This window comes from Buteo buteo, chromosome 6 (assembly GCF_964188355.1).
Source record: "Buteo buteo chromosome 6, bButBut1.hap1.1, whole genome shotgun sequence".
Lineage (NCBI taxonomy): Eukaryota > Metazoa > Chordata > Aves > Accipitriformes > Accipitridae > Buteo > Buteo buteo.
In genome coordinates this window covers 40,911,195-40,934,045 of record NC_134176.1, presented here as the reverse complement: position 1 = coordinate 40,934,045, position 22,851 = coordinate 40,911,195, and the positions used below count along the sequence as shown (strand labels likewise).

The following is a 22,851-nucleotide window of genomic DNA, read 5'->3' as shown; positions in this document are numbered from 1 at the left end:
CACTTTTTCTTCAGAGAAAGCTGTGAAAAAGGGACCAAAGGGGGGAAAGAGAAAACCATGTTTTCCTCTGGTACAAGTGGTTCCTTAAAAACAAAAAAGCTTTTAGTTTGTTTTTTCTTTAGAGAGAAGGGCCACGAAGGCTGATCACGCTGGGGAGGCTGGCACTGAAGCGGGGGCATCCAACCGGCGAGTTTTGGCAGGTGTCGAACCCGGCAGTATTTTGCAGGGCTCGCCTTCCAAATCAGTGCTGCAAACTCACTCCCCGCCCTTACCCGTTGGGGATTTCCCCTCCTTCCCTGCAAACAGCAGCCAAAGCCAAGCACAGAAGGTCAAGCCAAGATCTGTGAAAAAGGGCAGGGGGGCCAGGCCGGTGCCTCGAAGAGGCGCTGAGGGCCGGCGAGGCTGCTGGCTGCAGGGGGGGGAGGAGGAGGAGGAGGAGGAGGAAGGCGGGAGGAGGAGGAGTTGAGGAGCCCGGGCCCAGGAGCCTCCCCGCTTACCGCACTAGGAAGTGACGCTTTCCCTGAGTCCCGGAGAGAAAGAAACAAAGTTTGGCGTTTTTTGTTCCCCTTCCTTCTACTTCCCGCCCGCCCCCCCTTTGCTAATTGCCGCTCCGCGTCGCCCCGCGGGCGCCCGCCGCGGCAGCCGTGCCTCGCTTCGCAGGTGAGCAAGCACGTTTCCTTAGCTCTCCTGTTTTCCGCGGGTTTATTTATTATTTTTTTTTTTCCGCACTATTTGCTTCCGTTTTCCTGCCATTTTGGAGAGGGGGTATCTTTCTTGGGGGTTGTTTTTTTTTGGGGGGGGGGGGGGGCTGTGCTTTGTTTGTGGGTGCTGGGTGCAGGACGAGGAGGAAAAGTACCTGTGGAGGTGACGGGGGCGGCTGGTTCCGCGCCTGGGCCGCGCCGCCCACCGGGACCGGGACCGGGAGCGGGACCGGGGCACTCCCGGCCCGCCTGCTGCGGGGGGGCCAGGCTCGGCTGCTGAACTCTTTCCTCCCCCTTTACCGTGAATGGTTAGGAGGGCTCCGGAGGGGTTACTTCGCTGCTGCCTGGCTGCAGCAGCGCTTTAAGGATGTATCTGTGTCCGGGTGAGCTGCTTGCGGATGGTGTTTGGGGTTAGGTGGCTTTGGTTTGTTGGCTTTTTGTTTGGTTTTTTTTTGTTTTGTTTTTTTTTGGGGGGGGGGGGGGGAAGTGTCTCTCTCTTTGGGTGCTGGAGCTGGGGCAGCTCCGCGTGTGCCGCGGCCTGCGGGCGCTGCGGGGGAGCACGGCGTGCTTCAGCCGCTCGCTAGCGCGCAGGGAGGCTCGGCTTGCGAGGGTTGGATTTCTCTGCTGGGATTTACGCGGTGGAGGGGGGGTGGGGTGGGGAGGAATTTATTAGATAATTTCTGAAAATCCCGTGCTCTCAAATGTACAGCTCGTTCTTGTTGGCAGCAACTGCGAAGGACTGATTCTTTGCAGTTTACCAGTAAAAGCTGACAATACACCCACGCACGTATGTGAGAGTCTTATATAATACGTACGGGTTTTTTTAAGAGGCGTAAGCAGGATTTATTTTTGGTTTGTAAAGTCTTGTGTGGTTGCAGCTTGCAGAATTAGAGAAATATTCTCTTTGTTCAACAGAGATTTACTTGGCATCCTCTTTAAAACAGCTTCTCTTTTATAATAATGTGATTTCATCCTGACTACATGTTTTTAGTGCGGTGTCAAGGCCATCCGTACTGGGGCAAGCAGTAAGCAGTTAAGGGAGGGGAAGAGAGAAAAGAAATGTCCTAATGCGGAGACTGATATTAGGTTGTTTAGAGGGCGAGACTGCAGTTCCAAGCAGCAACAGCAGCAGCTTTATGACTGTGTGTAATTACAGAGTGATTGCATAGGACAGCATTGTTGGAACGAATACGTATACACAGGCTATTGTGCAAGATTTCTGTACCGAACAAAACCTAGTTTTGCATTGCAAATGCTAAAAAGAGAATGTATTCTGCATTGAACTGCCACGTTCCTCTTTGACTCCACCGAAGAACTAGAAGGCAGGGGGGAAGCAGAAGTGGAGAGAGGCTGATCGTAGAAGTCACGGACCTGAAATACTTAGCAGAAATGCCATCGGTAGTCTCTGAAATCACAGAAGAAATTGAAAGCTCGTTGAATCTGTGGGTTCACGTTTCTAAAGTGATTATGCAGCACGTAAAAATCAGGCAGGTTTGCTAACAGTCCTGCAAGTTTAGTTTAATTCTTCCTCTGGTCTAATTTCTTGTGTGTTTGTGTGGGAAAAACACCTATGTTAAAATAAGCAACTGCAGTTCAGCTGTCTTGCTTGGAAACGGAGAGAAGAGCATGGGGGAGAGTTTCTGTGTCAGGCCACAAAAAATTAGAGGTTGAAAGGAGTGCTAGACAACACACAAGTTTAGAGCATGCTGTTTCAACTTAAGTTGAAGAGTTGCATCTTAGTGATTTTGCAGGCAGCATTGGCTGCGGGATAAGGACAAGGCTTTGAGAGTGTGCCGCTGACACTGTATTAGCAAGTCTTTTAATTTTAACTAAGGCTTTGAAAGACCATCAAAATTACGCCAAAGTTCTTGCAGCTACAACTTAAGGTACCTAAGATTTGTTTTTCAGAGACGATGGTTACCTGTAATTTTTATCACTTTAGTACTTGGAATTCATGAAATACCAGATCCTAAAGATTTCAGATCTGGTACTCAGAAATTGGCCTTTCTAAGATTAGAGACAATTTTCTAGAAATGTTACTTTTAACAGTCATTGCTGATGTCTTAATAAATGCTGTGAAGGCTTGTAAAGTGTTTTGAGCATTGTGATGGAAAACTGCTTTAAAATTTCTTGGTGTTCAACTAGAACATATTTAGTTGAACTAGAACTGTAGTTGAACACACAGATCATCTTATTATTGGTAGTTTCCTCAGGTTGTCAACAAAATGCTTATGCAAAATGTATGTGGCTTTGTTAATGAAGAATGTAGTGATGTGCTGAAGAAGTTTACATATGTTTGCTTGGTTTTAGCAAGTGGCTAATTAACTGCAAAACTAGGCCTGTCACTTGATGAACTTTCATAGTGATCCTTCTGTAAGTTTATTGGAGCATTTTATCTTAATACAAAATAAGCAAAGATACATTCATCTGTGTGTTGCTATGATGTTCTGTTTGTAGATTTTTCTTTGAATTGTTCTTCATGTCTTGACTGACTTGTCAATCTATGTTATACTGGGTGTTTCAATGTCAAAATTACTTCTGGGAAAAAGACAGAAATAGTGCTTAAAGATTCCTTGAATCATTTTTGGTAGTGATACAGTGTAGTTATTTCTTATGCTAAGTCTTGCTTTTCACAGCCTGTGTGGTGGGAGATATGTTTTAGGCCAGGATTCTTTGGGCTTGTATACAAAGGAGCAGGTAACTTACATGTCTGTGAGTCGTCCTGTGCTAGTCAGTGGAACTAGTCATAGATAAACATTTGTGTGCATATTAATAAAAGGGAGGCATAGCCATGCTAGCCTTCAACCCATTCAGGCGCATGAGAATATCGGTAACATGAAATGATGAGGGCTGTAGCACAGCACAAGCCTTTTGAGAGCCTACATAATCATTCCAGATGTTAATTTATGCTTTTGCATTTTCACTCGTATTGTTACCCATAAGTGGTAGCTGCAGAACTGCAGGAGATATTTTCAAGCCTGGCATCTCTCCCATCACGCTATTCTGTCAAGCGGCCAGGCAATCCCTTAAGTTGCCCCTGACGGAGGACCTGCAGCCTTTCTTTGGAAATGGCCACCTTGGTGATGGTGGTAGCACCAGTGTGTTTGGGGGGGCATGTTCAGGCATGTAAGGAGACAAGAGTGACTGCCATGAATCAGAATGGGAGTCTGTCTAGCCCATGGTCCTGTTTCCAAAGGTGGATGTTTTCTGTATTGTCGTGGTTTAACCCCAGCCAGCAAGTGAGCACCACGCAGCTGCTCACTCGCTATCCCCACCCCTAGTGGGATGGGGGAGAGAATCAGGGAAAAAAAAAGTAAAACTTGTGGGTTGAGATAAGAACAGTTTAATAGAACAGAGAGGAAGAAACTAATAATGATGATAATAATAATAAAATGACAATAATAATAAAAGAATTGGAATATACAAAACAAGTGATGCACAGTGCAGTTGCTCACCACTCTCTGACTGATGCCCAGTTAGTTCCCAAGCAGTGAAAAGCCAACTCCCCCCAGTTTATATACTGGACATGATGTCACGTGGTATGGAATACCCCTTTGGCCAGTTTGGGTCAGCTGCCCTGGCTGTGTCCCCTCCCAACTTCTTGTGCCCCTCCAGCCTTCTTGCTGGCTGGGCATGAGAAGCTGAAAAATCCTTGACTTAGTCTGAACACTACTTAGCAACAACTGAAAACATCAGTGTGTTATCAACATTCTTCTCATACTGAAGCCAAACCATAACACTGTAAGGGCTACTAAGAAGAAAATTAACTCTATCCTAGCTGAAACCAGGACATATATTCTTAGCAATTCTTGAGTTTCTACTCAAGAAACTTACCTAGTTTTCCCTCAAGCTCAGGTAAACATTTAGCAGCCACTTTTTTAACCTACTGATCAAATCATGGAATGAGGATGTTGAAGGGATTTGTATTAGGGATAAGAGCTGGTTTGTTTTTGTTGTTTCACCTTTTCTTAAAATAAAAAAAAGATTTTTTTTTTCTTCTTTTTCTGGGGCATTGCATAAAATTTTAGTATTGGTCCCAGTAAATTACAGTGAAAATGAAATCTAGTAAATATGCATATTGTCTCCAGTGCAGTTAGTTATATTCTAAGTTATATAAAGGGAGAAATAAAACACTTTTCTCTTAGCGTTCATCTCCGATGGGGTTCGGGGGGGGGGGGGGGCGGTGACGGAGCCAGGAGCTCTGGTGGTGAGGTTTTGCAACACATGTCCAAAAAGCTAGCAAATTCTGGCACAGGCAAGCAAAGGCTCATGAGTCAGCTCCAAATGGAAGACTTGTCACTGAGCAATTTGTAAATAGGAGGGATGTACTGCTAATTCAAGGAAATATCATCATTAGGGCCTCCCCTAATAATTGGAAGTGTGGCACAGAGCTAGTTGTCAGATGGGAGTTGTTCGTGCTTTGAATCACATATTCTCTTTAGTGTGATTTGAACATTCAAACCAAGAAATCCTTGTTGTGTGATATGTAGGTCCCTGAAGGAGGTGGTTGCTCAAGTAATAATTTAAATTTTTGTAGCTGCATACCAGCAACTTGCATTCCATGTGGAAGCTCCTTGGCAGCTACAGCAGCTCCCAGTGCACAAATGGCATGTGTTTCCAGCGTGAGGCTGCTCAATAAGCACTTCATAACATTTTGCGTCACTTCTGTTTCTGAATTGTCTCCAACTGTAGCCCTTCTCTAGTGCTCCGCCGATGAACTCTAGTGACTGAAAAATACACAGAATATTATGAGAAAAAGCTATACTCTTCACACCAGGGAAAAATGTGAACGTATGCATTTTGAATGCAGCCAACATTCAGGTATTCAGGAGCAAACAATGGAATGGGGATGCAGAGATAAATCTTGTTAATGAATTCTTTGCTTTTCTGGCTGTGTTGATGCTTTTTATCACATTTGGTGCAACTGACAGCCACCTGATCAGCAGGCCTGAATTAATATAATTTGTTAATCTATATATAGTATGGATGATGTACAGGTATTCTTTGAAATTTACATTTCTCAAAAATGATTGTTCTTTTTATGTACAAGTAAATTACATGAATGCCCCTTGTTGCATTGGCAGCTGGTGTTGATCAAGAAGTTAAAAACTGGGAAAAGCTAGATTTGGAGGGGGTGGCAAAGTATTCAGTGGGGATTTTCTTCTTTTTTTAAGGACATCTTGAAAGGCCTACAGCAGAACTTGGAATAACACATTCTTTTTTACTCTTTAGCTTCTGAAAATTAATTTTAAAGTTCTGTATAGTTTGACTTAAGTATTGGTAAAAATTGAAACAAGTTAAATGCTATTAGTGACTGAAGTAGTAAACTGAGAAACAGTTCTGAGATCTTTTTTTACTAATACGTTACTGATTCATTACATGTTCAGTGTTGGGGTGTAAAGAGATAGTTAAGTGGAATCAAGTCAATATTTATGTTTTATTTCTTTGCTGTATATTATCTTCTCACATGAAAATTGGTTCTCAGTTGCTTGGCTTCCTCCATCATACCTTACTAGTAGGAGAGGTTATAGCGCAATAATATATATTGGTATATCATCTTGTCATTTATTTTGGGAAGACAGATTAAATGCCTGTGTATATTTATGTGTACACACACTATTCTGTTGTACACCCTTAAGTTTCTCATTTTATAACTCAGTTTCCCTGAGAACAATGTTCCTTTTTCTTGTGATACTAGAGTACGGTTTGTGAAGTTTTGTTTATTTTTAAAAAAACTTTTTGAAGTTTTTTTTGTTTGACTGTTTGTACTATGTTTTCAAGTTTGAGTATCATGCTAAATTTTGGGGTTTATCTTAATTTATTGTTTTTAATAATATTGCTTTTAGTATTTCTCGACCTATAGTGACCAAAACATGCATGAACTGTGGCTGCAAGGATTGTTCTTTTTTTATCAAGGGCTTTTACCTGAGAAGACTTTTTGAAATATTGGTTTGGCTTTGCAGTCTGGTTGTGGTACAGTGTTGTATGGTTGATTTCCAGCTACCAGATCAGCTGCATCCCTTCAGCATGGGTAAACTAGAATCTGTTCTCTGAAGCTACATGTTGTGGGGCAGTAGGCCTGCTGAAATGCTTGTCACGTTGTCTGCAGTGTGCATTGTGATGAAGTCTAAAGTTGAAACGAGTTCCAGAAGTCTGAATAATCTCCAAATTGCCTTGTTATGGTATAGTTCATAGGGTAAAAGTGCATTTCTGTTTGGATCCCAGGTTGCTTGAGGATGTTGCATGATTTCAAACTCAACTTAATCATGTATGCTTAGGTGCAGCCTTATCTGCTACATGTGTGTACACACACTTATGCTTCCTTGAGCATCTTCTTTTGAACTCCTGCATCTGTCTCTTAGTAATCTGTCATAAATTAAATTATTGTTTAGAGTTTTATAGTAGTGCAAGTCAACTATTCTTGCTGTTTTGTAATATCCTTAACTGTTCAGATTTTTGACCCTGAATAGTCACCTTTAGACATGCTGAAAAGTAAAGTAAAAATGTGTGTCATATGTTAAAAATACTCTTGGGATTTTACTGGATAATTTGCCATTAAACTGTCTTACTTTCAGGCTTTATTTCTTCCTACATAATGTATTGTTCATTCTTTCAAGCACTTCCTGAAAAGAGAGTTTGCTGTGTTTGTGGGAAATTACTACACTTGAGTGGAGAAGAATCTAGCAAAGTATTTTCCTATTTTGAATTTGGTTTTTCTACCATCTGAGAAGAAAATCCCAGCACTGCCAAATTCCTGGTGAGAGGAGAGATAGCCACAGCTGTAAGGTATTCGGATTGCTTTAGGATAGTCCAGTGATGACAATTTAGGATACCAAATATTCATGTATGTGAAACTGGCAAGGAAATCTGACTGCCCCTGTGGTTTAGTTTGATTTCGTGACTTAGAAAATTCTGAGTTGAATTATTCTCTTAGAATCTTTTTTGACAAGCTCTAGATGTTTTCCTGTATGAGATGTGGTAAACATTGGGATATTTATAAAGTAATCTTTAATAAATTGAATTAAGATTATAAGTTTATTTCAGTTTTTTTAATTGGAAAACTATTATCTTTTCAGATTTTTAGAAAATGTAAATATTTTTTCAGATATGTATCATGAGTAAATTGTGTAGTCTTTCTACAGCAGTATTTGTTTAAATGAAGATGTTTTAAGGGATGTTGAGATGCCTGGGGAGAATATACTATAATGTAAGATAGGAATTAAAAAGTATTAACTGTACAGTTGGGCATTCTTTTTATTAAGAGTTTAAGCTTCCCTCCTTGAATATTTGGAAAGTCTTTTGCACATAAAGGGTGTTATTGCACGTAAATAATTGTAGGAAATGTTGCATTTGATTATGGGCTTCATTTTTTGTGATTTAATTTCAGTATTGAAGTGGTCTTTGTTACCATGATTTTCTAAATACATGCAAAAATGCAAAATATTTTAAGACATTTCTTCTTTCCTATTGAAGTATGAGAACTACTCTGCCTTGGTTTTTTTTTGTTTGGGTTTTTTGTTGGTTTGTTTTGGTTTAATGCTCTTTCTTTGGCAAAAGTGAAATATTTAAGGTATGGTACTAGCTGACTGACTTTGCTATTACCACTTTCTTTCTATAGAAAATGTGGTATAACTTGTCCTATAGAAAAATTTGATCTGTAGTGCAAATGTACTTTTATTGTCTAAGAATACGAAAAGAAGAATGTGGAACTCCTTTCCAAATTCATGTGGAAACATCATCACAATTCATTTTAATTTTGAATTTGAGATGCAAAGAATAAATATTTTAAGTATTGAGGTATTAAAAATCTACCGTGTTTGGTATACATGATACTGTGCTTAGGTTTTGTACTCGTTAATGTTGAATAATGAGCTGCCTTGCAAGAAGCTTCATTGAAGTCAATGCTGATATTTTTTTCTTAAAAAATGAACGAAGCCTATCTGAGGTTTTTCATTTGCTATGTAAATAAACCTAGTTACCTTACCTTTACGGAGGAAATTAAAATACAGAGAGCTTCGTTAGCAAAAGAGATAAAATGCAGATTTGAAGCCTTGATTTGTAAAGTTTTTCTCTACAGCGGAAAGAGCTCTTAAGTAATAATAATTACTATTGATAAAAGTTGCACACTGGAATAATCAGTTTCCTCATGCGCGTAATCTCTCGTGGCGTTTTAAAATGAGCTAGCCTACCTGTGCACACATGTATGCCAAGATGCAGGTTTTTCTTTATTTGTCTAAGAATGACATATCCTTGCTAAATTGTAAAACACAGGAGTCAAAAGAAACTTGGGCAGACTGGTCATAAAGAAGCAAGGCATCTCTCCAACACAGAGGCGATAGAGCAAAGTTAGAGGCCTTTCACTGGACTTCAGGTTGCACTGCTGCTTTTTAGCGAGTTTATGGATTTCTCCACAAGGCACCTCTGTCAGAGGTATCATTAGGCAAGTAAGAGACCAAAGGCAGTGCCCCAAATACTTGTTAACATCAACAATTGCTTGACCGCGTGTACTCGGATATTTAGTTAAAGGGACAGTCTACTTGGTATTTGGAGTTGATGTTATAACAGCCACGTTGGCAAGATGCTGCTTCTTTTGTGCTGACTATGTATTTGGGTGACATTGAATTGGCTTTTATTTTTTTTTTAAACAGAAGTGTTTTGTTTGTTTTTTTTTTTCCCTAGTGGTGGTAAATCTAAATCAATAATCTGTTACAATCCTGACCAGCAATATTCTGCTTTTATAGTACTGTGAAGTTACTGTTGATGTTTGTGGAAGAATGGGGTTTTGATAAAAGGGCAAAACTTCCTGGTTTTAAAAGACAACCCCGAAACAAACAAATATTCTCATGCGCACACAAAATAAAAAAGTGCAAAAGTGCCAGGGTAGGAAGATACTTAATTTAGAAGCTTTTAATGCTTTCTTCATGAAAGGTATTAGTATTTAAACTATACTTGGATTTGGATCTCAAATTGTGAAGGCTTAGTTCAGTCCGTCTACTACCATAATAGCATACCTCAAGGACTCCATGAGAAAAATCAAATAAGAAAGCTCAGTATTTGAACTGGTTCACATGTTACTCTGCTAAGGAGCAGAGATGGCACTGATGTTTGCAGCAACTCTGTGGTGTCTAATGCAGAAAGAAAATTTCTTAAGAAACAAAAAAATAATCTGGTTTTCTATAGTCTTGTGTCAAAAATTTGAGCAGAAATCTACTGAAGAGGGTTTGTGAGAATTATTCAAATCTGCATAAGATAGTTTGCTTCTGCTCTTCACATCATGAGTATTAGTTAAAAAGGACTGCACCCGCTCTGTAATTTTTCAGGCTACATAGTATAGATAAGTCTACAGTTCTACTCTCTTTCATATTCTGAGCCAGTAAGATTTTACTGCAGGTTTTTTCCATTTTAGTTTGCATAATGTGTAACAAAGGTGCAGGCTACACTTAGAAGGTCTAAGTGATCTATAGGTGTCCCTTCTGTCAAAAGCAAATTTGAGGGTCTGATTTGCTAGTGGAGGTTGCAATGCTGTGACTGGGTCTGTACCAGCAGTTCTTACGGAGGAAGGTCTGTTTCAGGAATACAGCCTAGAAGTTGAAGTTAGGGGGAGCTTTCTAACATATTAGTTGTGTTAAAACATTTAAGAAGTCACATCTGTACTCTTACCAAGAAGTCAATGGCTTTGTTTAGCCTTTAAAAATATTGAGTAAAATCTTGCTCTTAATCTCTTTTATTAGCTTGAAGTGTTTTTAGTGTTCCACCTCGGAGTTAACTGGTGTTAGTATTCTGGAGGGCAAAAGTGTTTGTATTTATGATTTCATTGAGCCTTTTATTCATACATAGACAAAACAAGCAGCTTATACTTGAAACTAAAATGGTCAGCAGCAAGGCGCAGGTACCTAGAGCTTAGAGGAAGTCTTGCTCTTTGCCCTGACCCAGAAGACCTTTAGGTCGTCCGGTCATGGAATTTCCTGCATCTTATATATGAGTCTACGCTTATGGTTACAAACTGTTAGACAACTATGGGACAACTAAGACCAAAGACGGACTTGAAAGAGAAGGCAACAAAATGCTATACAGGGAGAACTGTTTTCTGGTGCCATAGTACATGCAACAAAACTGTTTACAGCCTTCTCCCTTTCTTGCAATCTCACTGCTGACAAGTAAGTTACATTGTTTGTGCCTTGTTATCATCCTTGTTTTAAGGTGAGGTAATTGCCTTCAACGAAGAGGTATCCTGGCCTAACAAGTGGTGGCAGCATGTCAAGAGTGGGTATGGAGATTTTGCCCCACCCAGGGGAGCTGATTGATGGGGGCTTCGTTATGGGAAGGTGTGATATGCGAGTCTGAGTTTGCATCTCCATGGCTGGGCGAGTGTTTTGTCAGCAGACTTTGTACAGGAGGTCACACCCTCTCACACCTACTGTGTTTGAGAAGGAGCTGGCTTTGTTGTTCAGAAATAGTTGTTGGCACCCTCTGTGGACCTCCAGGAGATAGAGGCACTTAAGCCTTAGGTAGAATAGCAACTTTTTTCATTCAGATGCAGATACATGTTTGCCTGTATTACGCATCCTCTATGGACCCTTTTGACTGGCTTTTTCCTGGACATCTTGATTAAAACGCTGACTTTTGTTTCTCTGCAAGATGCTTAATCCCTTCATGTTTGTTCTAGAAATCTGAGACATGGAACTGAGGCTTCTGGATTGCACTGTAGAAACGAGGCACCAACTTTTGTGTGGAGCAGATTGAGTAGAGTTTCCCTAGCCAGGTTACTTAGCTTTAAATCAGGTTGTCAGTGAACAAAATTATCATCTCCGTGGTTCTGTGCGCTTAGGTGATTTAAGTCTGGCTCTTATGCAGACTTATTTCATATTTTTCTGTTTCTCAGTTGGGTAACTTTGGCAGTGTCATTGAAAAGGTCAGAGATGGAAGAAACCAAAGTGATGGATCAACTTTCTCCCTTGGAGCATGGTTCCAGGGTATTTTTTCCAGGTGGTTATACATCTGTCAGCTGCTCTATTATGTTTTTTATTGTGAAGATGAACAGAACTACTCAATTTTGCTGTGTGTTAAAAAGTTTTTTAAGACAACAGTTCTAAGTTACTTGATTTATGAGAGAAAAGTACAGTTTGGAGGTGGAAGGATATTCTGTGTTTAGTGACAGCTATAACTGAGTTACTGTGACAGCATTTGCTTGGGAAAATGCTCTAGAGTAAGTGTAGGATGCCTGGCTGTTTACAAGTAACCATCTGAGCCGTACAGTTTGGATGCACGGAGGGAATGTGAAAATCTATTGACATCTTTAGTTACTCAACTAGTTTATTTTTGGGAGCTCATGAATTGGCAGGACATAGTGACCCTGTCTGAAGGGGAAAAGTATAATGACTTTGAATGCAGGAAACTTAGTGAATGTTTTATCAAGTTACTTGCCACTATTTCTTTGCAGCAACTATAATGGCGATTTTAACCCTTTGCTTTTCCACTGAAAATTTTTGCATAGTATTGATATATTTTAATGAAAATATAATACTATTCTGTCAACACAAGATTGCTTAGTGTATCATACAACAGAGTTGAAGAGCATGAGGTTTTCTTGTTTGAAAAGGGAGGGGGGAGATTTGGTGGTAGATTGCTTGTTTGTAACACTTTTTAATATACTTTTCATTGGGAATAGCTATAGCTTGGATTCAAAATTGGTCCTGAGTGCGCAATGCTACAACATAGAAAAGACAGAGCTGTCTTGTGCACAGGTAGTATTGGATTGCAAACAAATAAGAAGCTGAGAGAAGTTGTATTTATGTACAAAAGCACAGCTGTATTTTGCATGACATCGATACTGCTTTTGCACTGTGTGGCTAGAGAGACCCAGCAAACAGGATCAAAACCTGACAGCAACAACTGCAAAGTCTTGCGGAAACTTTGCCCTTCCTATTATAAATTTTCTGCATGTGACTGATTTGCACAAAACTACTACCAGTTAGCATAGTACATAAAGTAAAACTAAGAAAGCTTTCTTGTAGTGTGTTCCTTGTAGCTACTATTATGGTCCTGGTTTGGAGAGCTGATTCAAGGTTGCATGGAGTAACTGGGGAGTTTATTCTGGGAGAAAGTTGGTTTTCTTTTGGCTTTCAATATTCTATACTCTTACACCATCAGAAATTCTCAACTACACTGTCAGTTTAGTTGAAAACTAGTTCATTGCTGGAAATAAGTTACTTCAAAGCATTTTACTTAGTGTTACTTGCAGTTATCTTACTGAAAAGTGAAAGCTCAGTTCATTACTCTTAATCATTCCATATCCCTTTATTCATTCACACAACTCACTTGTAGTCTCAGACCAGTGTTGCAGGATTTCTTACAAATGCTGAATTTTGAGAACAGCTGACTTACTGATGACTTTGAAGGGAAAGAGCCACTGATTTGATTTTTGCGTATTACACAAACAAAATTTCAAAAAATGCCAACAGGTGAAGTTTAATACTTGGCATGCTGACTGGACTCATGGAGACCATGTTGTTTTAAAGGTGATTCTCCCCCATCCTCCCCCCCCCCCCCTTTTTTTTAATGGAAGGGTTTTTTGGGGTGTGGTTTTTTTGGGGTGTGGTTTTTTTTTTTTCTTTAAATAAGGAAGATCTGGAAAACTCATGTGTCTGGAACAATGTCAACTGTCAGCTTATCTGTTCAGCAACAGTTCCTTACTATTATTAAATACAATTGCTGGAAAAAAATGTCTTCGGTCTTAATTGAAAGCAGGGATGTTAATTTATTTTTTTAAAATTTTTTTTCTGAAGTGTATATTAGATATTAGTTTCAAACAGTATGAATTCTTTTTTCTTTTCAGTGCCCTCAGTGCTAATTTTCAACTTCATTTTAATAAATCTATAACTTACTCATTTATCTAGAATATTAGATTAGCTGTTCCTAGTTTCAAGAATACAAGCTTCCTTCATCCCAGTAACTTTTAAAAATTAAAATATTTCCAGCTGAAAAATTTTTTTTTTAACTTCCCCTTTGTAGATCACCTTAAATACAGGTTTAATGATTGCAAACACCTTATTGGTTAAATATGAAAAAATACATAGTTGCTAAATAGTTTATTGATAACTGACAAGGTTCTCATTAAATTTTCAGAGGTGAAAAAACTGAAGTCCTTGATGCATGTCTTACAAGAACTACTTGAAAGCAAAATAACTGGTTTTATTTCAAAATTTAAACAAGAGAGTGTTTTTACAATTCCTTGATGATTGCAAAGACATTAATATGCTGGAGCCTTCATAATTTAATCAGATTGTTTGTGTAGTGCTTGTTTGTTTGTGGGGTTAAAGCATCATTTTAAGAAAAGATTATTTAAGTAAACTACTTATGAAGAATTTCTCCCATTTAAATTGGTTCTTACCTGCAGTGTATGAAGTCATATAAACGTATGCATGTATACATACAGTATAGGTATAATGTATAGCCAAGATAGAATACAGCTGATTAATGATCACAGGTGTTGTTGCTTATTGTTGTGACTTCAAACAAAATGTGCTTTGCAAATAGAATTCATCTCCTATTCTTGCCGAACAAAACATCCAAATATAAATTGGATGCTAGTATAAGAGAGAACATCACCTTTGACCAGGCTGCAAATACATTATGGCCTTAATTTCATTTAAAGCGTTGCATCACTTGGAAGTTGAGGATTAAAGCAATTGAGAGGTACTTTGTTTTAGGGTTTTCTTGAGGGTTGTGGGTAGCAGTGTATGGTTTTTTAATATTTAAAACAAAACAAAAAGCCAGCCTTCCTGGTTGTCCTGGTTTTGGCTGGGATAGAGTTAATTTTCTTCTTAGTAGCTGGGATAGTGTTATGGTTTGGCTTCAGTATGAGAAGAATGTTGATAACACACTGATGTTTTCAGTTGCTGCTAAGTAGTGTTCAGACTAAGTCAAGGATTTTTCAGCTTCTCATGCCCAGCCAGCAAGAAGGCTGGGGGGGCACAAGAAGTTGGGAGGGGACACAGCCAGGACAGCTGACCCAAACTGGCCAAAGGGGTATTCCAGACCGTGTGACATCATGCCCAGCATATAAACTGGGGGGAGTTGGCCCGGGGGGATCGCTGCTTGGAAACTAACTGGGCATCGGTCAACGAGTGGTGAGCAATTGCATTATGCATCACTTGTTTTGTATATTCCAATTCTTTTATTATTATTGTCATTTTATTATTATTATCATCATTATTAGTTTCTTCCTTTCTGTTCTATTAAACTGTCTTTATCTCAACCCACAAGTTTTACTTTTCTCTGATTCTCTCCCCCATCCCGCTGGGTGGAGGGAGGGTAAGCAAGCAGCTGCGTGGTGTTTAGTTGCTGGCTGGGATTAAACCACGACAGTCCCTTTTTGGAAGTCCTGTTGCAAGTAAGGTATTACAAAATGCAATTTTAAGAAAAGCGCACCAACTTTGAGAGCAAATAAATCTACGCTGTGTCCAGTGACTATTGAATATAATGAATACTAACAAATTTTTTCTAACATGTTCCAGTCAGATCTCTCAACCCATTGAGCCCCATGTCAGGCACCAAAAAGGGCTGTCGTGGTTTAACCCCAGCCAGCAACTAAGCACGACGCAGCCACTTGCTTACCCCCCTCTCCACCCAGTGGGATGGGGGAGAGAATTGAAAAATTAAAAAAAAGTTAAACTCATTGGTTGAGAAAAGTTTAATAGAACAGAAAGGAAGAAACTGATGATGATAATAATAATAAAATGACAAAAAGGAGTAGAATATACAAAACAAGTGATGCACAGTGCAATTGCTCACCGCTTGGTGCCTGATGCCCTGTGGCTTCCCAAGCAGTGATCCTCCCCCATGGCCAACTCCCCCCAGTTTACATACTGGGCATGATGCCACATGGTCTGGAATACCCCTTTGGCCAGTTTGGGTCAGCTGCCCTGGCTGTGTCCCCTCCCAACTTCTTGTGCCCCTCCAGCCTTCTTGCTGGCTGGGCATGAGAAGCTGAAAAATCCTTGACCGAAACCAAGCCACTTGTTAGTGAAGTCTGAACACTGTGATGTAGCTAGGCTCTTTTTAATCTAATTTATCATTTTAGGGAGCTTGCTTTCCTTCTAATGCAGAAGTTGAAAAAGAGGCTGTGTGTATTTGTTTCTTATGGAAGTGCAGAACAAGTAGCATAAACAACAGAAGGGGCTGTATATTTAAAAAAAAAACAACTGAAAAATCATCATCCAAGACCTAAGTGAAATGAATGTATTGCAGGATTCCTTTATGTGCACTGCCAAACAGGGTGCAGGACTCCACACTTGTGCTGCAAATGCCTATTGTCTCCCCTGTATTTGCAGGAGTGTTTAGTGCCTGACTGAGCTTGGGGGGCCCTAAGTTAATGGGAGAGGGGCTGGATGTCACAGCAGCCACAGGTCATGGCATGCCAGGCTGCCTGTGAGGGCAGGGGAGGGTGCCAGGTGCCTGGTTTTGAGGGCAGCCTGTGCTTCATGACTTAAGACTGGTGAGCTCAGCTGGAGGGTGGACACAAACGCTTTGAGAGATACTGTTTCTTCAGGCTATCGCTTGGGTTCTTGCTCAGCAGCTGATGCATTTCATTGGGAAATGCAACATCAGAAAAGCACGCTTTTAGACTCCAAGTGGCTTTGGAGCAGCTGTACTGTGGCTAAATAAATATAACCCTCTGTAAGAGGAAATAACTTTTCTACCAGATACATGCACAGATGGATTGTAATCATACTGAGGCCAGTGTTTGCCTCAACAAGAGAAAAAAACCTTTTTAGTAGAGAGCTATAAATGGAAATTTGTGCTTACTAGCTTCTTGCAGCAGCGATTGGAGAACACTACTCCTGCCTAGTAGGAATGAGATAGGCGTCTTAGGGAGTTTGAAAAACTAAAGGAGCTAGGGAAATGAAGGCCATGAGCTACAACAGCTATGTACATGAAAATTTATTGGTCCCCAGATGCCTACAACTGCTCCAAGAACCGGGAGCAGTTCTTCTACAGCGGTGTGAGTGGACCTGGATAACAGAGGTGTATGTGCCAGAGGTACTGACGTACTGGATGTCAGTATGCTCAGAGAGAGCAGGGGAGGATAGCCTTTCCCTGCCAGGGGGAAACCCTGTGTCTTGCCACCTCCAAAACACAGATATTATTTGGGATAGAAAAATAAGATTTTTTTTTTTTAAGAATGCAAATTTGGAAGATATTTAGTAATTACAGATGCACTTCCTAAAATATTTGATAATAAGTAGAGCAAAGTACAGAGCTAAAATTATATGTGGACAGCACTTAAGAGAGCTGCTGGTTCTTCAGGAAGGAATTATGATGCTAAAGTAGTGGATCTGCTATAAGATCATTCCAGGATTTTTTTTTTTCTTTAATGAATACTTTAATGAAGTATTGTTTATCACTTCGTCTTCAAAGAGTAAGATAATTTAATGAAGAGGGAGTTGTTACTGATGGGATTTTGCTTTACAAAGGCAGCTTCAAACTGAAAGCTAACTTGTAGATTTAAACAACACAAAACCCTCTGTGTGTTAAAATAAACGGATTGTATCTCCTGACATAAATGGTGCCAGTATCTGGAGGAGGCCTTAGGGCCATGCAATGGAGTTGTGTGCCTTAAAGACTAAAAAGTGACTTTAAGTTAGTGCATACATTTGCAATTGTATGTCTGTCTTTTTTTCTTAAAAAAAAAAAAAAAAAAAAAGATTGTTAAGCTTCAGTGTGGGAGGGAAGAGGTGGTCAGTGATTGCTTTTAAACCCTGAGGTTTTCCAGAATGCCTGGGAAGGACATGGTGTTGCTTTTGTGGTGCACGTTTACTGAGGTCTGTGCTGAGGTCTGTGTGGCAGAAGACGGCAGCAGATCTCTGGCAAGAGCTCACTGTGCTCCACAGGCTGGTTTTCCACAGCCCTCAGCAAGTTGGTCACCACTGATTATTCTTTCCACATGTTCATTTTATGCATGAAGCTACTTTAGGGAATTGAAGCCAAAATTCAGGAGTTGGAAGGTTAATTATTTCCCTTGCCTTTTTGCCTGTGTGTGCAATTTGCTTGGAGGGAGAGGGGGGAGAGTGTTAACCATTTACAAGTATACATCTCCCCTCATTCCTACCCAGAATGACTGTGGAAATTATTCCTAGGCTTGTTTGGTGAAACAGCTAAGTTGCTCTCAATAGTAGAGACTGTTGTAAGTACACAGATTAGCAAGAAACACACAGTGGCTGGATCTTGTTACTGAAGAGTTAGTTCTCCACGATGAACAGGAAAAGAATGCATCCATATTCAGCTGAGGAAATTTTTAGTATTGCAGCTAGGCAAGCAAAGTATCTTTATTGCTGTGGACTTTATTTTAAACTGCTTACTCAAAGACCACTAGAAGTATCAATTTACTTGCTTAAGGTGTAAAAACCTTGAAAAGTTGGAGTGTGGTAAGCAATTTCCTTTTTTAACATTAGAGTTGCAGATCTGCTTATTTTAGAATTTGACTAGAGGGCTAGTGAAGTGATACTGGGAGTTGAGCAACTGACAGGTGGGGTTTTTTCCAGCTGCTGTTGTTAAAAGCCTGAACCTTTAAATCAAATGTCTACTGAATGTTAGGAGGAGGTATGCATATAAAATTTTTCAATTGATTTATGAGAATTCAGTCTTTCAAACTATAAGCAGTTCCTCCAATGATATTGAGAAATTTGGTGCACAATATTCTTTCCATATCCAAAAAGAGAAGTGATAATTCCTCTTCAGTATGCAAATATCTGTGCATAAAATTGAGAGATATATTAACAAATGAAAACCTTTCATTTCTTCAAGGAAAGGAGCTGAGAAGTATAACTAAAATAGTAAACAACTTCTTTTTATTGGTTGTATCTTTTTTATGTCTAAATCTGTCCTGTTACTTTCAGATAAGGCAGAAATAAAAAAATTAAATTACCAATTGTGAGAAGCTACTAAAAAAAAAAAGGCAGACTAAGAAGTTATTACAGTTGCTTAATTGGATGGGTGCTTCATGTCTTTTGAAACACTTTGTCCTGCAATGGTATCTTTGTGGAACTAAGTATATTTTTAACTGGAAGGCACTGTGTTCTAGAAAATGGACAAAATGTACTAGGAATGCAGGTGGAAAAGAAAGGGCATCTGCAGGGACCAATACGCTTCTGGTTTCAGAAGGGAGATATTTTCTTCTTCCTGCTAGTTTTTTCATCATCTCACCTTTTTCTCACGCTTTAGCTTCCGACATGTTGCAAGATGAATGGAAACCAACCATTGTACTTGACCTCAATCTAAAATTGAAAGTGGAAAAATTCTTCTGCTCTGGGCCTCTGAAACTGCTTCTCAGGGGAATCCCTCTCTGTGCAGATGCTACTGTGAAGCTTTATGCCAACACCAGGGTCTCACATCTTGCAGAAGGTGAGCTAAAGATACCTGAAGAATGCGGAAACCTTGCTTAAGCAAAGCTGTAAGTTTAGAAATGGCTACAATAATACAAACTTAGCCTGCTACATGTAGGAACTATGTCCATATAGAAGCCATTCTTTTATCTGAACTTTTTTGCCTGATGGTCTTATGTGCAGGTAGCAATGAGTGTGAATTTTTTTCTGCTTTTTTGTTCAGTTTTGTGGCTCTGACAGTACTTTAGTGGCTCTGATTTGGCAGATTTTGTCTGCAAGGGAACCTTTTGTGCTGAGTGTTCAAGATTTTTAGTAAGGAAGAGAGAGAACAAAGCCACAAATATAAGTGGTGGGAGCTTTAGGAACAGAATTGGCTTAACAAATTTATCTACTATAATAGGTGAATTTCATCACCGTTATGTGCAAATTAGTACTTGTTCTTTCTTTCTAAGTGATACTGTGACTTAGCATTCCTCATGCATAACTCTCAAGGCTGCCTTTTTTTTTTTTTTAAGCAGCTGCTATAAATACATAGCTTTTTATGGAAAGGGGAAAAGCAAGTCTTGCAATTTCATCTCTAGAGTTTGCATTTTAAAAACTCTGGCCCCTATTTTATTTTTTCCATGACACTTCATTATATTTCACAACCAAATATGTGCCACTCCCTTCCCGTTCTCCCCCCTTAAATGACAGAAATCCTATGTTTGTAGCTGCAGAGCAAAACCGAGGCTGAGGACCGTGGTGCCCCCCCCCAGCCTCCAGGACCTCTGAAGGGCTACTGGTGGCAGTGATGGAGCCCCTTCCGTGGTCTGCTGAAAGAGTTGTTGTTCCTGCAGAACAACTGCTGCAATCTCTGCCATGTTTCTGCTAAAAATCAGAGTTTTGCTCTCAACTTGGCTGGAGACAGAGTTAAAGAGAAGATTCAGTTAGAGGGTTCAAGGGGTGGAAGCTTGTCCCTGCACGGGTGGGCTCTGAATATGTGCAACTCCAACGCATCCATTTCTTGTGGGCCTGAAAGCTGTTTCTTATTTGTGGCACCTCAGATGTTGCAGTTGTGGGAAAAGAACAAAAATTCTTTTCCCGCTGCGGTGGTTGTCAGGAAGGAGGTTGCAAAGATGGGAGGAATATACATGTCATGGTGACTGCTAAAAGCACTGTCTTAACAGGATTTAAGAGCTCCCCTTCCTTTTTTTATTTCCTGATTCCAAAGTGTGATTTTATGCTTATGGTGATTATTAAGTGATGTAAACAGATGAAAATATGTATCAAAGCTGATCTACTTACAGCTATAAATTAGTATATTCCTTCCCTTCTTTCTTCATTTGAATTTGTAATTGCATGCAGGGAAGGGATTTGATGAGGTTCTTCAGTATTGTTATCTAATCCCTAGACAAAATTAATAACAATGTCATGTTTGCACCTGAACAGGTCTGTCTAGTATTCCTGAATTGCTGTGTGTGTCCCCTGGACACTACTGCAGCCAAGACTAGTGTATCACTATGCATATATGCCTTATAGGTGACAACTCTAATAAAAGCTAGAAAAATATTTTTAGATCCACAATAAACCTGCATTGGCTGCTAAATGCTTATCTTGAGTTTATTATTATGCATGGCATACAGTCTCATGGGCAGGCTGAAATGGGAAGAAATGTTTCGGGGAGATTTCATTTAGCCATCCTTAGGATGGGATTTTAAACTGAGTAAGAGACTAAAGATGATTGATAGGTTAGTGCACTAGCTTGACACTGAGTTGGGTTCCCTGCTCTGTCATAGACCTCTTCAGGCAAGTCACTTCATCGTCTCTCTCTCTGACTTAGTCCCCTTCAATAAAGAGGGGTAATAGTAGTTCCCTCCTTTAAAGAGGCATTGCCAGAGTAAGTTTATTAAGGAGTACATAGTGCTGTTATACTGTGATTATGAGGCCATGCATCTGTGTAAAATAGAAATTGCTGTAATTCTGTTTCTATACTACAGTGCAAGAAATGAAGGCATGGACAATAAGAGGAGTACACCTGGCTAGTGTTGTCATTTTCTTAAAAAAAAAAAAAATCCAAAATATAAACCCCCCAACCAGTACAGTTCATCCGAATGGAAGAGCCCTTCCCTTTAGCCTGCAGTTCCAGGCAGAGCTCATGGACCGTACAAAGGCATCATAGAACACTGCATCTGTGGAGTACTGGTTAGAGATCTCTAGTATGACACTGCTATTTATGTATTAATGCTAGAGCTCTTCTACAGATATGGGTGGGTGAACTTTTATGTGCTTTAGAAGACATTGTGATTTTTAGATCAAAATAGCCTTAACATTTACATCAGGGTGGGGGGAGTTCTATGGGGTATTTTAAGAAGTAGTGTTCTATAACACTTTCTGAATTTTAGTGTGTCTGTTCAAAGTGAAGATGCTTTACCTGACGTATTGCAAATGTAGTCTGTATCTGCACAGTATGAAGGAATGAAGAGTGGACAAAACTGAGATCAAGGAATTCCAGAAGAATAATCTCTTGTTGGCTACCCATTCACTGTTTAGTGCAAAGCAGACTGCTTTGTCTTTCTTTGTTTACCTGTTAAAAATATAGAATGTTGTACATGACGTTGTGAGGTTGGATGAACTGGTGTTAATATATTGCTTTAACTGTTGCAAAGTGCTACCTAGATATCAAGTATTCCAGTAATGTCAAGTTTGTTTGTGGGCAAGTTCCTTCAACTACTTCCCCCAAATGAAATTTTTCTTCAGTGTAGCAACTAGTAGAACGTTTTCCTGCCTTGGTTGATGCATAGATCTCTCCCAAATGGGGGAGAACTGTGTAACGAATGTCAGCCTGCTGATGGGAGACTGGACGTTTGTTATTTTTTGGAGATTTGTTGAAAATAGTAAAGTCATCAGAAGCTGTGGGACATAATTTGAACTAGTAAACTATTTGAAATAAGAGTGTGTTATCTAGCTGGTGTGGAAAAATCCTTTAGAATCCACTAGATGCATTATGGATTGTAAAGGAGCATCAATTTCAGAATTTCTTTTTCTTCAGTGTGAGAGGATCAAGTTAATGGAATCCATATATCTGAAGGGATGATTAGTTCATTAGCCTTTCATTCCGAGAGTGAAAACTATGTTATGTAAGGGATTTAAATCTTTTTTTTTTTTAACGCTTAGCTATTTCTTTTGGAGATGGTCAGGTGTTTAGCACTGATCCTCTTACCAGCTTTTCTCGTAAGCTGCTGTGTGACTTTCCAATTATTTATGGCCTGTTTTTTCACAGTTGGGAAGGACTTAACTGTTCCTGTTAATAGCAATTACATAGTTGGTATCTTTAGTAAATAGGGTTATCAAAGCGTAATGTGGGATTATTGGCCCAAAATGTTATGTCTTCAATTAGGATGTATTTATATTGTTCCAGGACTCACAAAGTGAACTGTGTAAGTGCAGGAGGAAATGTAAAAGCATGTTATACTTCTGATCTGCTTAACGCTCACAGAATTCCATGTTCAAGTGGATTAATGCGTAAACTTTAGTTTTTCCTGTAATGTTGAGCTTGATCATTGCGACCTTAGTTTTGTGTTTTACTAAGAACTGAGTCTTTTGCTCAATTTAAAATAGCTTTTTAAGTGTTCTTAATAGAGGGCACTTTTCCTCACACTGTCATTGTATGACATTTTTCTTCTCTAGTTAGGAAGTAAGGGATAGGTGGTTTGTTTGGTTTCAGGTAGCCTTGTTGAGCTGAATCTTTAGGAAGCTTCTGACTTTGCTCTGAGTACATATGAGGCTGG

At 39.6% G+C, this 22,851-nt stretch overlaps 1 protein-coding gene across 5 annotated transcripts in view; it reads left to right on the top strand.

Annotated features, from left to right (window-relative positions):
* Positions 1 to 22,851, top strand: part of MIDEAS (mitotic deacetylase associated SANT domain protein) — a 79,277-nt gene that overhangs the window by 17,213 nt on the left and 39,213 nt on the right. For 3 of the 5 annotated variants that reach the window (XM_075030604.1, XM_075030603.1, XM_075030606.1), the window contains exon 3: positions 18,924 to 19,103. The gene's annotated coding sequence lies outside the window, so the exon portion shown is untranslated. Of the gene's footprint in view, positions 1 to 475; positions 661 to 810; positions 1,085 to 18,923; positions 19,104 to 22,851 lie in introns of those variants that run through there. The other 2 variants (XM_075030607.1, XM_075030608.1) reach the window with 2 other exon arrangements.